General features: G+C 34.7%; 1 protein-coding gene across 7 annotated transcripts in view; it reads left to right on the forward strand.

Annotated features, from left to right (window-relative positions):
* LOC112057974 (dystroglycan 1) overlaps positions 1 to 16,591 on the forward strand; it is a 162,637-nt gene that overhangs the window by 75,272 nt on the left and 70,774 nt on the right. Inside the window, exon 2 of one of the 7 annotated variants that reach the window (XM_052887870.1) lies at positions 3,460 to 3,536. The exons of the other annotated variants lie outside the window; for them this stretch is intronic. The gene's annotated coding sequence lies outside the window, so the exon portion shown is untranslated. The remainder of the gene's footprint in view (positions 1 to 3,459; positions 3,537 to 16,591) is intronic. 7 annotated transcript variants of the gene reach the window in all.

Genomic DNA, 16,591 nt, shown 5'->3' on the forward strand with positions numbered 1-16,591 from the left:
TTATATATTTCTTTTCAAATTTTGGGGTTTGAATGTTTGGCCGTCTATTGATTCGTACCCCTAATAAAATTCATTTGAGAAGTGCCCCGTTTCATCCTGTGTTATTGGAAGGGAAGCGAACGCCTGGGGGCCGGGACTTGATCCGCGAAGTGTAATTTGAAAATTCTCTAACCGAGCTATTTTGTCGACGACATTTTTGGTGTGTTTAATATTTCAAATCGTAGCGTGAAAACATTTTCTAACCTCGAATAATAATTTCCGAATGTATTCATTGAAACGTGTTAGAACATTCTCAATTAATGCATTATTAATTCATTAAATGAAACAGAAGTAGGTGTCTATGACAATAATAGAACAATGAATCTATTATGTTTCTTGGATGTATTATAATCGGATTTGACTTGTTTCTGTAAATATAAGGTCATAGCGTTTGATGTAAAAAAAAATACGTGTGAAATTCTTTTTTGAAAAATTACCTGAAGGTTGTAAGGAAGAATGTATTATAAAATATTGGGATTTATAGTTATCGTAATCATTCACAGTACGAATCTATAATGGTTGGATTCATTATGTAGTTTCGTACTTAGTCAGTCCACAATTTTAAAATTTAGCAGTAAATATTAACTTATTTTATTTTAAACATATATGCAAAAATGAAATAGTTTTGGAGGATAATGACGTAAATAATAGAACAAAATTACGTAATTTTCCGGGGTTTCAAATCATAAGCTTACAATACAAGAAAATACTTTACTTTTGTTTATTTATTTCATAATAGGTAATATAACCTCTCACTGTGTTTAAATTTTAAAGTAATATTGTACAAATTGAATGAAATTACCTGTAATATACGATAAATTCCAGTAATTTTTCATCAATCAAGTGAATTTTATAAACTCAGTCTAAATCTCAAATCTCTTAACAGTCTAAAATATTTTTTTTATTAATAATCACATGTTTATTCTCTAACACCCTCGTAGTTCCTGATCCCGTGAGATTATGGGGATAAAATATAGCCTATAACACTCATAAATAACGTTGAATTTTTAAAATCGGTCCAGTAGATTCAGAGATTACCCCACTACAATACCACAATCTGATTTCAAATCTTTATCGTTTTAGCATAGAGTAGAGATGTCAAAACTTGTGAATAAACTCAGACACTTCCGAGTATCACAAGGTGGTAAAACCCGTCCTAAAAGTTGTATATTAGCTATATGAAAATTATAAAACAACTACAAAACTATTAAGCAATTAAGTATATGAGGGCAATAACCAGTAAAGGTTAAAGTGTTATTAGCATATTAATTATATCCGCAGTATGAAAAATTGTTATGTGTGCGAGAATCAATATTGTAACTATAAATTATTGTAAATTGGTAATAACAATGTTGTATTTACCATATTCATCATCATATCAGCCGATAGTACATAGCCCTTTTGTAGGGACTTCCAAATATCACGATCCTGAGCCGCCTGCATCCAGGGGATCAGTCAGTCCACCTGGTAAGGGGTCGACCAACACTGCGCTTTCTAGTGCGGGGACACCATTTACCATATTACTAGTAGGTAAATCTAAATATTTGTAAAATATTAAGGCTGGTTTCACCATCTTTTGGTGGTGTCGGATAGTCTAACCGGAAGTTTTGTTATTTCCTTATAGTACGAGATCCGACATGAGAAATATATACACTCATCTGTTATTTACTTGGGATAAGAAATAAATGACAAAAACATTTTTTTATTAAATACTTCACTCATTGGTTAAATGGAAAAATATTATATTAGTTTTATAAATATACCCAACAGAATTGAAAACTGCATTCACATTGCAACTTTGGGGTTGCCAGCTGCATGAACAGTTGAGTAATGTTATTTATCAGTTATTTAGTCGTTTAATATTTAAAGCCTATCTTATGCTTAATTTAAGGAAACTTAATACAGTTGTATTAAGTTGCATTTGATCTAGTTTATGGTTTCCTACATGTGATATGAAAAATTTGTCTGGTCGCAATTTATCACTAAATATTATATATCATTTATTTCTCATCACTAATAAATAACAGATGAGAGTAAATATTTCTAATACCGGATCTTAGACTATTATTTTATGTCAAATTGTGAATAAACTACTTATTCTACCCTTTTCAGAAGGTGGTGAATCCGGTCCTTAAGAAAATATAAAGTAAATTATAAAGAAAGTAAGAATGATGTGCGTAATAAAAAGTAAAATGTACCTATCTACGGACAACTAAATACTATAATTACGTGTTTAACTAACCGCAATAATAACCCAATCCATTTCGGTTCAAATGTGTGTTTAAAGAGTAATACGATCTAGATTAATGAGTCTCGTTTGGGGATAAACATTTTATTGAAAATTAAATGATATATAATGATGTACAGATTTAAACGAAAGAGTTTACAAGTAATTATCTAGTTCCGCTGATGGTATAGATGCTATAATTTTAATACTTCTATGATGTATTATAAAACTGTATGTCTGTCTTTTTGCAATAAACGCAAAAACCACTAAACAGTTTTTCACCAAAAGAAAGAGTGATTTATGAAAAAGGTTTCTGTACATAGTTTGTCAACAATTTCTTTAAATTGATCATTAAATTTCTGTAAAATGTGGCGATTGTTGTATGTGTCAAAAGTCAAGCCATCTGCCGGGTAATTCACTATCTTTGACGTATGCTAGTTGACATATCCGAAATTGAGATTCTACTCGCATGTAACAAATGTCATCCGATGCTTACTGGCGGATGTCACACATTTTGTAACACACGGTAAATGACATTTTGTCAATTAATTTGATGTTTATTTTAATAAGTTCATAATAAAGATCAAAATACTTAGTGAATAGGCCAGCTGGGTGCTTTAATTGTAAACGGTGCTTAATTCCTTGGAAATATAACAAAAAACGCATGGTGGATTAATTATTCTCTGATAGATCTACAAGACTCCACACTGGCATATTTATCTATATTTTATTTTCTAAAATTGGTATTTTCTAGTGGACGAAGTCGTAGGCATCCGCTTGTTAAGATATAGTTGCCCAGTCATTGCCTCGGGTCATTGCAATTTAACTGTTGCAAAAACATAGCTTAATCGAGTAACGGTTATTGAAAATGAATGCTAGATTTTATGTTCGTGAGCTAGACAGGTTGAAGAACTTAATGAGCTGGCACCTTGTAAAAATGTCTATTCAATCAATTATTTATTTAGCCATTTAAATATTAAATAATAATAATAAATAATAAATATACTTAAACAATACACATCACTATCTAGCCCCAAAGTAAGCATACAGAGTAGCTTGTGTTATGGGTGCTCAGATAGTTGATATTATAATATTAATAAACAATTATATACTACATATAAATACTTATATAATGTATAAATACACACAGACACTGGAAAACACCCATTGCTCATCACACAAATATTTTCCAGTTGTGGGAATCGAACCCACGGCCGTGGATGCAGAAAGCAGGGTCACTACCCACTGCGCCACGCGGCCGTCAAATAAAGTACGTACTTTAATTTATATGGAATTTTATAGGTAATTTAATAACGGTTGGCCGAAACATTGAGCGATTTAACTGGAAAATTGCTATGTAATTACTTAAATTCTCTATTCTGGTTAAAGGAAAATACCTTCTCTCGTAGTCTATTAACGAATATTTTAAAATACTGGTAGAAGTTGCGAAAATAGTTGTTAATGCAATTGGCAATACTTTTTATGGACCACACCTATCTACAGCCTTTCTTGATGAGTACTGTTTACCAACAAACAAAACTGAAACATTTCACACTTAATAATAATTATAATTGATGACAACATTGATGAGTTCCTTAATGATAAAGATGCTTGGAGGCCGTTGGATCAGCTTCCACCTTCACACAGAAAGTAAAACTATAAGAAATGTAAACAGTAATTGTTATTAATTGTAAATTATAATACTGTATGACTTTTTCAAAAGAGCAACTGTTGAGTTTCTTGCCGGTATCTTCTCAGCAGAACCTGCCTTCCGAACCGGTGGTAGAATCTTTACAAATAGTCAACTGACGTGTCAAAAGTGCTTGTAAACTGAGCCTACTTGAAATAAATGATTTTTGATTTTGATTTTGAATTAACCTGTTCTTAAATTAATGATAATAAATCTGATATTAATAAGCTTAGGACAATTAGATATGGTTAATATATTTTATATAATATTTTATAAACGATCCATACAGAATTTAAAATAAATAAATTATGAAATGATATATGTTTTCCTACCATCATTTCTAATTTCTTTGTTGGTAAACAGTACTCATCAAGAAAGGCTGTATACTGTGATAAACACTTTAAAGTAGATGATTTACGTACGCACGTATAAATGCAAACTCTAACGCTTCGAAAACTAAAAAAATAAGTTCCACGATCGATTTCTGTAGTTTCACTCGCTTTGCTTGATTGGCGAAAATTTCTTTTGGCATAACCTATAGGCTTCTTCTAACTATGAGTCACTCAGCGGGCGATGAAATGAGCTATGCTCAAAGTATCTCTGCCTGATCGAATCAGAAATGAGGAGATCCGCAGAAGAACTAAAGTCACCGAAATAGCTCAACGAGCCGCCAAGCTGAAGTGGCAATGGGCAGAGCACATAGTTCGAAGAGCCGATAGACGTTGGGGTCCCAAACTAGGTACTTGAATGGCGACCCCACGCTTGAAAACGCAGTGTTGATCGACCCCTTTACCAGGTGGTCTGACGACATAAAGCGAATCGCAGGGATTCGCTGGATGCAGGCGGCTTAGTATCGTGATATTTGGAAGTACTGCAAAAGTCCTGCAGTGGACGTCCATCGGCTGATGTGATGATGATGATATGCTTCATAATATCTAATTTTTGTGCAACAAAGTTATTAATTACAGTAATATTGTGTTTTATAAGTTGTTACGCATTAAACGTTGCAATAATTGGCCCACGCAATACCGTTGTCTGTCTCTGTATTGTCATGTTAATTCACGTAAAGCGCGATTGTCGACATACTCGTAACATGTAAGCGTGCGATTTTACCCGTGACATATTTATTACTATCTTGGACTCAGAGCCTGTCAGAGCTAGACCTACCTTTTTTATTATCTACAAGTTAGCCCTTGACTACAATATCATCTGATGACCAGACCTGGACTAATTAAGAAAACCCAGTCCCAGTCGGGGATCGAATCCAGGAACTCCATCTTGTAAATCCAAGGCGCACACTACTGCGCCGCGGAGGCCGTCAAATCTTCTGATTTTATTTTATACTTGGTCAATAGGATCACTTTAAGTCACAAAGTCAATATCTAAATTGGATATTTTTTTATAACATATTTGCCGTAAGTATTGGCAAATATTTTTTATTATTTAATTTATTAACTTAATATCGGGTATGATTATTTAGTTTGTTTATAAAATAATATGAATTATAAATGGAGCCAGTTTGAATAAAATAATGACTGGAGCAGTCTATCTTGAATAGTTTTGTCAATTTTAAATTCCTTCTAATCTCAACAAAAGATGAATTACATAAATTATTGTCCGGCTTTGAAAAAGTAAATTTAAATTAGATAGGTATGATTTGCAGCGTTATTTGAGGCCATGGCACTTTACGGTCACTTAGTGGCAGTTTGATACTGTGGTGATCGCCTAATCGTAAACGCGATTTTCTAAGGAATTGAACTAGCTCCATTTAGTGGCACTACTGCACAACTGTTACAATTCCATATAAATTCGTGTTTACGTTTACGCGATCGCACAGTATGAAAATACTGAAAACTCCCCCACTAGGCACTCTGGTCACAGCTTGTACGAAAGTGGCCGACCTCCTTTCAGCTGTCTTAGAATGGGGTAGATCTGACTGTTATAGGCTCTCGTTCTATGTAGTTAATCTCGTTCTGCCTACCCGGTGATAGACAAGCCATGCAGACAGTAGAAAATTACACGTTGCTATGACAACGGAGGCACGCGAGCAGTCATGCGCTATCGCATAGATGGTGACATAAGTTTTATAACCGCGACCATCTTCGTTCCTGCTGCCCTATTCACTGACTGGTCAATATCCACTCAGTTGCCTTGTGAAACTTGCGAACTTGCGAAAAATACGGTTGTTATTGATTTGATATTAATTTAGGTTGTCCTATTCACTAACTAGATATAGACCTAGTTAGTGAATAGTTAGTGTCCTATTCACTAACTAGATCTATATCTAGTTTGTGAATAGGTCAATTGGGCTTTTTCCGCACTAAGTCATTATCTACACTAATATTAAAAAGCTGAAGAGTTTGTTTGGTTGAACGCTCTAATCTCAGGAGAGGTCCGATTTGAAATATTATTTCAGTGTCAGATAGTCCATTTATCGAGGAAGGCTATATATTATCCCCGTATTCCTACAAGAACGGAAACCACGTAGGCTAAACCGCGCGGCTTCAGCTAAATAGTCGACTTTAGGTTTAGTATAGGGGATCTGGGGATCTTAAGTAAATCTTAGATTAGATCAGACAGTAACCAGTTTTAGCTATATATGTATTGTTTGTTTAAACTTTCGTTGCTTACAATGCCACTAAATGAAATTAAGACAACTAGGCATTTTTTTCGGCTCAGTTTCGACGCGCTATAGACATATCTAATAGTATAAAATCTTTGGTTATAACATAAAATTTAAAGTTTTGAAAAACCCTCGAATGACATTAAATTATTAATTACATTCTCGATCAAGTCGTAATTATTATCTTTTAGTGCGCTTTCATTTGAGACCCCACTTGATATATATTTACAGACATTCGGTTGTTCTTCCCCACTCCCCATAACTTTTAAACGGCTCAACCGATTTTCATCAAACATGTCTAGGAACACACGCGCGTGAGTCACCTTTACTACAAAAATCGGTTGTCTGTAAAGGTTTACTGACGATAGATGAACGTAACAACGTCATAAGAAAATACTGATGGAATGGTTGCATTTTTTCAAGAGAAAAATATTCGTTTTTCTAAAATACTGTTTAATAATCTTCATAGACCAGAATATACTTTATTTCTTGTAAATAGTTGGCAACCCTAGAGCGACGGAACGACGCATGACGTTATATTTTTTCGGGTGTGCAACTGGCTTCATCGAATTATAAGACGTTGTCATGTCAAAAAATACTAAATAGAAATCGCTTTATCCGTTCGGGAGCTATGGTGCCACAGACATACAGACAGACAGACACGTCAAACTCATAACACGCCTCTTTTTGCGTCAGGGGTTAACGAAAACGTTCCAAACATTAGACCATTTTTTAACATCAGATGGATACTAAAACGTCTCCCGAGGCAGGAAACAGTCTGGCTAAATTACCTAGACACTATACGAGACGTACTCATTGTTGGCACTACAAACGTACCAAACTACGCACTCGGCGTGAGGGGGCGACACAACACCGAAACAGACCCTTTGACATGTATAGAGATCCACGAAAGCACCTGCAAGCTCATTACAATGTGGACTTTAATTTTAAGCCCTAAGGGTTATGTTTGTACGCGTGTACACCTTCCAACAGCTTTGTCGTTTCTGTAAGTGATTTTAAGAGTCTCATTGTCGCGACTTGCGTCTCCTACGCGGTAGATGTCGTAGTGTTTATTTTTTTTTGTTGTTGAATCTTGTATGTAAATGTGTTCTTAAAATGATCATCTAATAATTCCATAAATAGTTTTTTTTTAATTTTAATTATAATTGTATAAGCCTGTTTCCGAGTTTATGTTATGTATTAGACACAACAAAGACGTAATATAAGTTTCTTTCAGAAGTACTAAAATTGTAATAAAAAATAGGTAAGTACGTAACGGTAAAATAGCTTTTTCAGAGAAATTCATCACAAACACACAACAACCTGGTTGCCTGGAAGAAATCGCTACATAGCGATAAGGCCGCCTTTTGTATTCTACTTCTGTACTATTTTTTTCTGTCTTATTATTTGTTTTTTCTTATGTTGTGGTGTACAAATAAAGTATAAATAAATAAACCTGACAAACGAACAACCTGACTCGATATTTTTTATACATAATGCCACTTACCATCCGATAAGCCCACATGCCTGCAGTGCTACTAGCTCGACGTCCGATAAAACTGATATTATGTCGATCGCGATCGGCCTATCGCGACCAACACACGATCAGTTTTATCGGCTGTCAAGCCGTTAGCGCTGCAAGCAAGTAAGCTTACTTGATCATCAGTGGCTGACATTAGATTTTATGCGCGCTGCGTGGGTATTTTTATTTAATTAAATGTATTGATAATCACGCAAGTTAAGACGTAGAGGTTTTCTATTAAGAGATAAGGTAAAGTCAACGACCGCGGTTGCGTTTGTATCAATGTAATTTATATTTCTCATTTCAATATATAAAAAACAACGACAAATGTATTACGCTTACTGCATCTTGACATGCAAACAATTGCAATGATGTATTATTTTTTTATTTACGACTACATTGTAATTAATTAGCTAATTACTTAGTACGTCAGTACTTAATTTTATTTAATTGTACCTTAGTCACCTAAAGTCTGTGGTGTGTATAATTAGTTATTTTGATTGGAATAACGTAATATGGTCCATCATAATCATAGTCTTTAATATAGTAATATTTTGCTAGCATTCGTCCTACAATACGCCGACCTGCGTCAAAGGCATAGGTGTAAAGTGTTAACCCTCATATGCTTAAAATTTCATCGGTAAACCGGACTCAAGGCTAGAGCATTTTGCCGCTCTTACCAAAAATAAGTTAATGTTTAAATCACATGTCCGTTAATTTTGCGCCTTTTATCAAGTGCCCCTAGCTAGATTCCTTTGCAATTCGTGCTGGCAATCTTGATACCATAGGGGTGAGGAGATGGTTGTAACGATCAGGTAACGCCCGGCGGCAAAATGCTAAGCGCGCGCACACTCGTAGTTAAAATTGTGTTATATATCTTTTTTAAAGTTGAAATTTTGACTAACGCATTGATAGTAATAACTAAAAAATCGCTTTATATTTTAAGATTTAATTACTAGAATAATTTTGGAATCCTTAACTGAACATTTTATGCTACACCGACAATATTTTATAGAATTGGGATGGTGACAGTTTTTTTAAATTGTACATAAATTAAGAGTAGGTATGCTAATAGTAAAGCAATTTTTTAAAAGTAACAGGGTATCTGCGATCATTAATTTCGGAGCTACAGGGATTTAAAAGGTCAGATTTGCGGCGCTGCCGCGGATCCCTGAAACACGCCCTATGCAAAATTATACGAACTAATGACGTCGTAGGTATATAATGATCATTAGATTTGTATGGGCGTTCAAATAAAATTACTAATATCTTTGTTATTTGTGTGTTTATGTTTATATAGGTCATGTATTAAAAAATGTCACGTTTAATGTAAGGAAGCTAAAACTGTATGAATTTTCATCTAATTACGATAAAAGATTTTAATAGATTTTACGACAATAGACCAACGGGGCGGGGATCGAACCGCCACCCCTCGGTGATGAGTCCAACCGCTCTTACCGTTGAGCTATTGAGGCTTTATTTTACCGATAGGATGGTATGTGGTCACTTACCACGGCCAGTGCTTAGTACCAGACAGCTTTGTGACAGAAATAAGCATGGCTCTAGTTTCTCCGTCAGGCTTTGTCACAAAGAACTACTAGTAACAAACGAGACTAAGTTAAAGCGAGACAAGTCGGAAGCAAACTTGAATGTAACTTGTTCTCAAGTTTGTGTACTACTGCCAAGTAGCGAACTACTCCGGCGTTGTCCGGAACGCCTTGCTATTATAACCAAAAAAGTCTTAGGTTTGATTTCATGTCTATTCAATAGGTTCTCCGACCAATAAAACAACATGTCTGGAAACTTACATGCTAAATATTATATATGTTACGCTCAAAGATCGAAAATGCTCAGTGAGCGCAAAAAGTAGCTCACAACGCGTTGTTGTCACAGTAAAACATCCACATGGCGAAATTCGTGTTATGGCTCTATTGAAAATGCGTACGACGCAATGTTTTACTGTGACCTGTGATTTCGATCTTTGAGGTAGCATATATAAATATCAAAAACAAGGCATTTTTCACTTTGTTATCAAAAAATACCAAACAGTAGGGTTGTTCTGTAACGATGTGTTTATATATCTCTCTGACTCTTTTATATATCCCTAAGACTATAATAATTATTAGAAGCTCTCGTCGAATAGTTTTTTTTCGGCCAATCTCATAGTGAGATTAACCTTGTACGTAGGAGATATTATAGTGCACAACTGTGTGGGCAAGCACTCTCTTTTCCCTCACTCTCATAGTTTTATGGGACGGCAGACACGACCGGTGAATTATCAGGCGCAGGATCGACGGCTTTACGTGCTCTCCTATTCACCAAATATGGTTTACCAAATGTTTTTCTAGTAAGAAAAATTCCAATAACATATTTCTTTGTGGGTCGGATTCGAACCCTGGATCATTGCCCGTAGCTGAACCAGTTAATCTAAAGAGGCAGTGTATCATTTGACGGCCTCCGTGGCGCAGTGGAATGCGCGTGGGATTTACAAGACGGAGGTCCTGGGTTCGATTTTTGGCTCAATTGAAGTTTTCTTAATTGGTCCAGGTCTGGTGGGAGGCTCCGGCCGTGGCTAGTTACCATTCTACTGATAAAGACGTACCGCCAAGCGATTTAGCGTTTCAGTACGATGTCATGTAGAAACCGAAAGGGGTGTGGATTTTCATCCTCCTCCTTACAAGTTATCCCGCTTCCATTACCATCAGGTGAGATTGTAGTCAAGGGCTAACTTGTAACGAATAAAAAAATACAATACTATAGAGTAGATAGAGAGAGATAAATTTTACTCACGCTGTCGAATAACAAAACCATGGATAGGTACATAGTAGAGGTACAGTATAGAAATTCTACACATCTCTCCTTAAGCTCTTTATCGAGACGTGTAAATTTATTTGATCCTTTGTCTGAGGAAACAAAGCGTTATCCAATTTTAACAAATCCTCCCGAATACAGGGAGACTCCTTTGTGAGTGCGCGTCGACAATCTTTGAAGTTATTTTCACAAAGTTGATGACATGTATTCATTTTTTTAGAATTTAAACCATCGTGAGTGTTTTTCATATTAATTGATTATGAAACACGGCTAAAACTCACGTGGTACTCGAACCCATTGCATCGCGGCACGATCCAAACTGCGAAGCGGCAAGCACGAACCAGCTCATGACTAAGGGCCCCGTATGATACTCCGACATAATATCACGTGAGTTTTAGACATGTATTCATATTGAAATTTAATTTAAAATTAATAGTAATAACATGAATAGTTTAAAAAAACAAACTTGATACCCATATCATAGGGGTGCATTTTAAATAGCATGTTCGCCATCTTGGACGTCTACTATAGGGTTAACTTGTCGCTAACTAAAAACTCTCGATGTAGAAATCAAATTATAGTAATAGTATAAATAGACTTATTTTAATCAAATAAATTAGCCAAATTTTTTTTTTTTTAAAGAATTTTTGCCATATCTTTTACATATGACCAATATTCCCATTCCTTTCCAATTAGTCGGGAAAGACTGTATTAGGAGTGGGTACGATAATAAACCAACGGGGCGGGGATCGAACCATCAACCCTCAGTGATGAGTCCTACCGCTTGAGCCTCAATAGCTCAATGGTAAGAGCGGTAGCTCAATCATTGAAGCAGTAGTATAATTCCAAGTTACACAAGAAACGATTCAACACTAAGCTTCTTACCGGATTACTTTATGTAGGATTAGCATTACAAACCGGCAGTAGCTTAATTGAAAACTGATAGACCTTATAATTAAACAGGTAAATAAATGAATCGGTGTCCACGGAACCCCGTAGATCCAGTTCCCGTTATGACACTCACAAATAACGTCGCTTGCTATTGGTAAACAAATTTGCAAACTCACTTATTCTGGAATTACCATCCCCGGCCCAGGCCTATCCTAACCACCCGGCAAGTTACTTATATCTAAAAAAAACTCTTGATAATTGTACTTTAATAATTCATTACTTTATTAAATAAAAAAGTTGACTCACAGCCTGTGTTTTACGATATTTTTTGAAGACTTATGATTGGTATGTTTGTTCGTTTTCTTGTTTATTAAGCTTGTTGGTTACAGGAAAAAAATAATACTTTAATGTTACTTCGCCGCTTTGGTACACCGGCGACCATTTTGCCTTAGAAGAATGATAAAAAATGTATTTTTCTTCAAGAAACGTACTTTTATTAAGCCAATTATTTATCAGATCCCTATTTATACATCATATTATCATCTCCACATACTTTTATACGAGGGTACACCTAGGTTCCCTGGACCGACGTTGCATGGGCCGGTGGGCATTTTTTCTTTAAAATACAAGTATTAGTAGGTAAGTACAGATTATAACCCTAAGAGCCCTCGCTCACTTACAACTTTTAGTTGGCCGATTATAGAACAGGTATAGCGATGTATAACAGCCCGCACATCTGTCCAACTAAATCACGCACAATTAAAAAGTCGGTCAACTTAAAATTGACAGTGAGCGGCCACCCTTAAGCATATACTAGGAGTTTACTTGCTTACTTGTAATGAAATCAAATGTAATAATTGTATAGTCTATTATAATGACAATACAATTGATAGATGCGATAGATTAACTAGCATAGTTGCTCTATAACAAAGGTTCGCTTACACGGGCAATTAAAATCGCTTCATTGTAGACAACATTGGTTAATTATGACGTCACGACCACATGAAACATTTTTCTGCAACATTTGTATAATCCAAAGTTGCTTTATGTAGCGCCGCACCATATTGATGAACAGTTTAGAATTACTTCATCATCATCATCATTATCAACCCATATTCGACTCACTGCTGAGCTCGAGTCTCATCTCAGAATGAGAGGGGTTAGTCCAATAGGCCCAACGCGGATTCCAGCTAGGTTGAAATTGGGAGTTTATATTTTACTAAGGAATCTTACTGTAATGAAATAAACAAATAATTAACTTAAAAAATTGAACCAATCCCATAAGGATTTTACCCTCCGCGATTTTAATTTGCCCGTCTCAAAATGCAATGAGTGTCTCTGTCACTCGACAAATTAACTTCAACGTAAAGCCGTCGAAAAAATCGATTTTAGGGTTGACAATCATTCAATAAAAGGGATTCCTCGTTATATTTCTTATCGAAAAGATAAATAAACATTCAGTTGCGTCATCAAAGTAAAAAATAATGTGAATGAATGTTAATTCGAAGCGAAACCCGAATAAAAGCGGACTTCGATGGATTCTGCTAGTTAATTTTACTGAAGTGTTTCTATGAGAGAGGGATGTAAAAAAATATATAAGTAAGTACACCTCTCTGTTCTAACGCAAATCAGACTAGCTACATTGATAATTTTTGAGTCACATTGATAATTGATTGAATTGAGTAATTCAATATTATCGGATGTCAGTTGTAACGTTCCAGGATGTATAAATCACCAGAATTTCATGATCTACATAAAGCTCAACAAAGAAGAATATAAATAAGAAAGTTTTTTAATTGATTTATTAAAAATGTATGATCCGTGAAACATTTTTGCAATTTATTACTATCAAGTTAATTTTCCGTGAGTAGCTACTTTTTGTTGAGCCGCTCAACTTTATTTATTGTGATTCTGGTGGCTAACTGGGTTACCAGGTAATAAAAATTTCTGAGCGTCGGAACGCCGTAATGTACCACGCAATTTGTAGGACATTGTTTCTGTAAGTTGTGTAACTATTAATTAAGCAACAGTAAAAAAAAAAAACAACTGGTTAGTAACAACTTTTAATAACCTCGTTATAGGTTGGGAGGAAGGAAGTTTACCAAAAGTTGTTATTGGTATTTTTAACTTCGATGCATCGACAACCCTAGGCCGTCTCTTTAAATTCCTTACGCCTAACCCTATTGCCGCGGATTCTTTATCAGATGCAAAATAAATCGAATCCGTTCCGAATTCATGTCGATCCACGAAGCATGAAATAAGTAGGGGCTTAGAAAAGCTTCTTACTTTGACAACATAAGATTGGTTTTCGAAGTTCTTGCCTTACCTATTTGTGAATTATTTAAAACTAGCTTTTACCCGTGATTTCATTTGCATTTAAAATGCCGTTACATCTCATGAAATAAAAATCATCATAAATTGGATTTTAAAAAGCATGTGATCCTTGTTTACTTGCGGGAATTTCTTTTACTAGTATATAATGTAACCTAATAATAAGTATGTTTTACAAAATGGTACGAGATTTGTATAAATATTATGCTTGTTTGTAAACTGTCACATTGTTCCCGTTTTCAAAATTAGCCTAATATTGTGTGGCCAGCGTGGTGGGTAAAAACTCCAAAATCAAAATTCACTTTTAAAACGTCATTTTTGACTATTCAGGAAATCAGGTTCTGTTGAGAAGAGTCGGCAAGGAACTCAGCAGTTGCTCTTTGAAAATCATACATTATTATAATTTACAATAGTTAAAAATCATTAAAATTAGATTACATTGCATTACAATTAGTAGTAACCTCGGCTCCAAATCACTGTCCTCTTGGTCATGTAGTGAACCGTTAAAATGGGCTTATGATGATGATGTTTGTAGACTTAAAGTTCATAACAATTCAGTTTAATAATGTTTTTGTGAAAAAAAAAATATTTGTTTCCCTAATAAAGAAAATTAAAAAAAAACACACTATTTGTTAGCAATCAATCTTGAATAATCATCACTGTTTTCCAATTCGCACTACTAAAGATAAAAATAATGGTAGAAAAAATATTCAAACAAATACGCCTGGTAGAAACCCTTTTTTATAACAGTAGACTAAAATCCTCTGAATCCGTACAATTTTACGTGATAAAGAATAGCCGAATGGGATTTCCGCTTAAATACGTTTTAAAACAAAGCCGCAGCCAAAACCGAAATATAAAATCCCCAAATCGCACCGTTCCACATTTGGATGTACATGTAAAAGTGAGCTACGAGTTTGTTCCTTTATTGAACCGTCCGGGCGGAAATGTCGACGGCTAAAACGACTGTCTGACTGACCGAGTAATTTGTACCTATTCATGGCCCTGGCTGTAGGGACGTTTGTGGGACGAGTTGAATACTTTATATCAATTAAAAAGGAACGTACCTAATGCGGTTGTCACAAATGACCCGACACGTACTTTGACTTTCTGATTTGATCTGCTGTTATAGGCCAGGCGCTATGCGGTATTGAATGTACATAAAAAATAAAAAAGCTTGGTGTTAAACTGTATTATACGACTGTGTGCTTAGTTTTAAATAAGTTTGTAAAAAGGTGATAAATAAAAAAAAATAAAACTTGGCTGAGTTTGTTGTGGGCTCTTTTCGGACCAAGGCGCGTTTGGAACCCTCGTAACTTTAATTTTAAGTTTTCGGATGATTATTATCACCATTATCTTAAGTTTAATATTATTACCAGACGTTTCGAAAAAGCTTGTAAACTAAGCCTATTTGAAATAAATGAATTTTGACTTTTGACATAAGTAGTTCGAAGACCGAAACTCAAAAAAGCAAACAGATTACGATTCTGCATGGAATATAAAATACACTCACTCGATAAACGAGTCACAAGGTTGATCATTACAAAATATTATTATAAATGAATATAAGGAAGAATATCATTAACTAATAAATAATTCATGGCAATTTCAATTTCCAACAGGAAAAGCTCAATGAATTAAACATTAATGGATTTTATTAGCTATAAAAATATTAATTGAATAATGATAATGTGTTTGATCGACAGTATTTGAATTAATTATTCTTGTAGTCTATAGAAGATGACCTACTTATCAAAGTTCTAATAGTAGTAACAATAATTATTAACCCTAGAGTATGTACTTATATGAATAATTTAATAAGGCATTATTTGGGACAGTGTCTAAACCATTAAATTTAAAATAAGACTATACATTTTATAGTAATTGCCAATGTACTTTATCTTCTCCTATGCTATTAAGATATGATTTATGATATTTAAAAAAAACAATACAAAAATTATATCCTACTAATATTATAAACGCAAAAGTTTGTATGTATGTTTCTTTGGATGTTTGTTACTTTTTAACGCCTCTACTACTGAAGCAATTTGGAATGGAAATAGATTTTACTCTGGATTAACACATAGGATACTTTTTATCCCGAAAAAGTCCATGGTTTCCCGAGATTTGCGAAAACTGATGATTTTGATGATATGAATATTTGTTACTCTCTCACGCCTGCCTCAACTACTGAACAGAATTAGCTGAAATTTGGTATTAAGATATATTATAGCCTGGATTAACACATGAGCTACTTTTTATCCCGGAAAAATCCATGGTTCCCGAGGGATTTGTGAAAAACTAAATTCAACGCGGGCGAATTCGCGGGCGTCCGCAAGTAACCTTAAATAAGTATTACTAGCTACTCTGAATCGTGAATTAAAAAATGGGTAATCTATACTACAGCTTTTAACTTGATCACAGGGAATAGGGAAAGAATGGTCATGTTTAAGACTT

The sequence above is a fragment of the Bicyclus anynana genome, chromosome 20 (assembly GCF_947172395.1).
Source record: "Bicyclus anynana chromosome 20, ilBicAnyn1.1, whole genome shotgun sequence".
Lineage (NCBI taxonomy): Eukaryota > Metazoa > Arthropoda > Insecta > Lepidoptera > Nymphalidae > Bicyclus > Bicyclus anynana.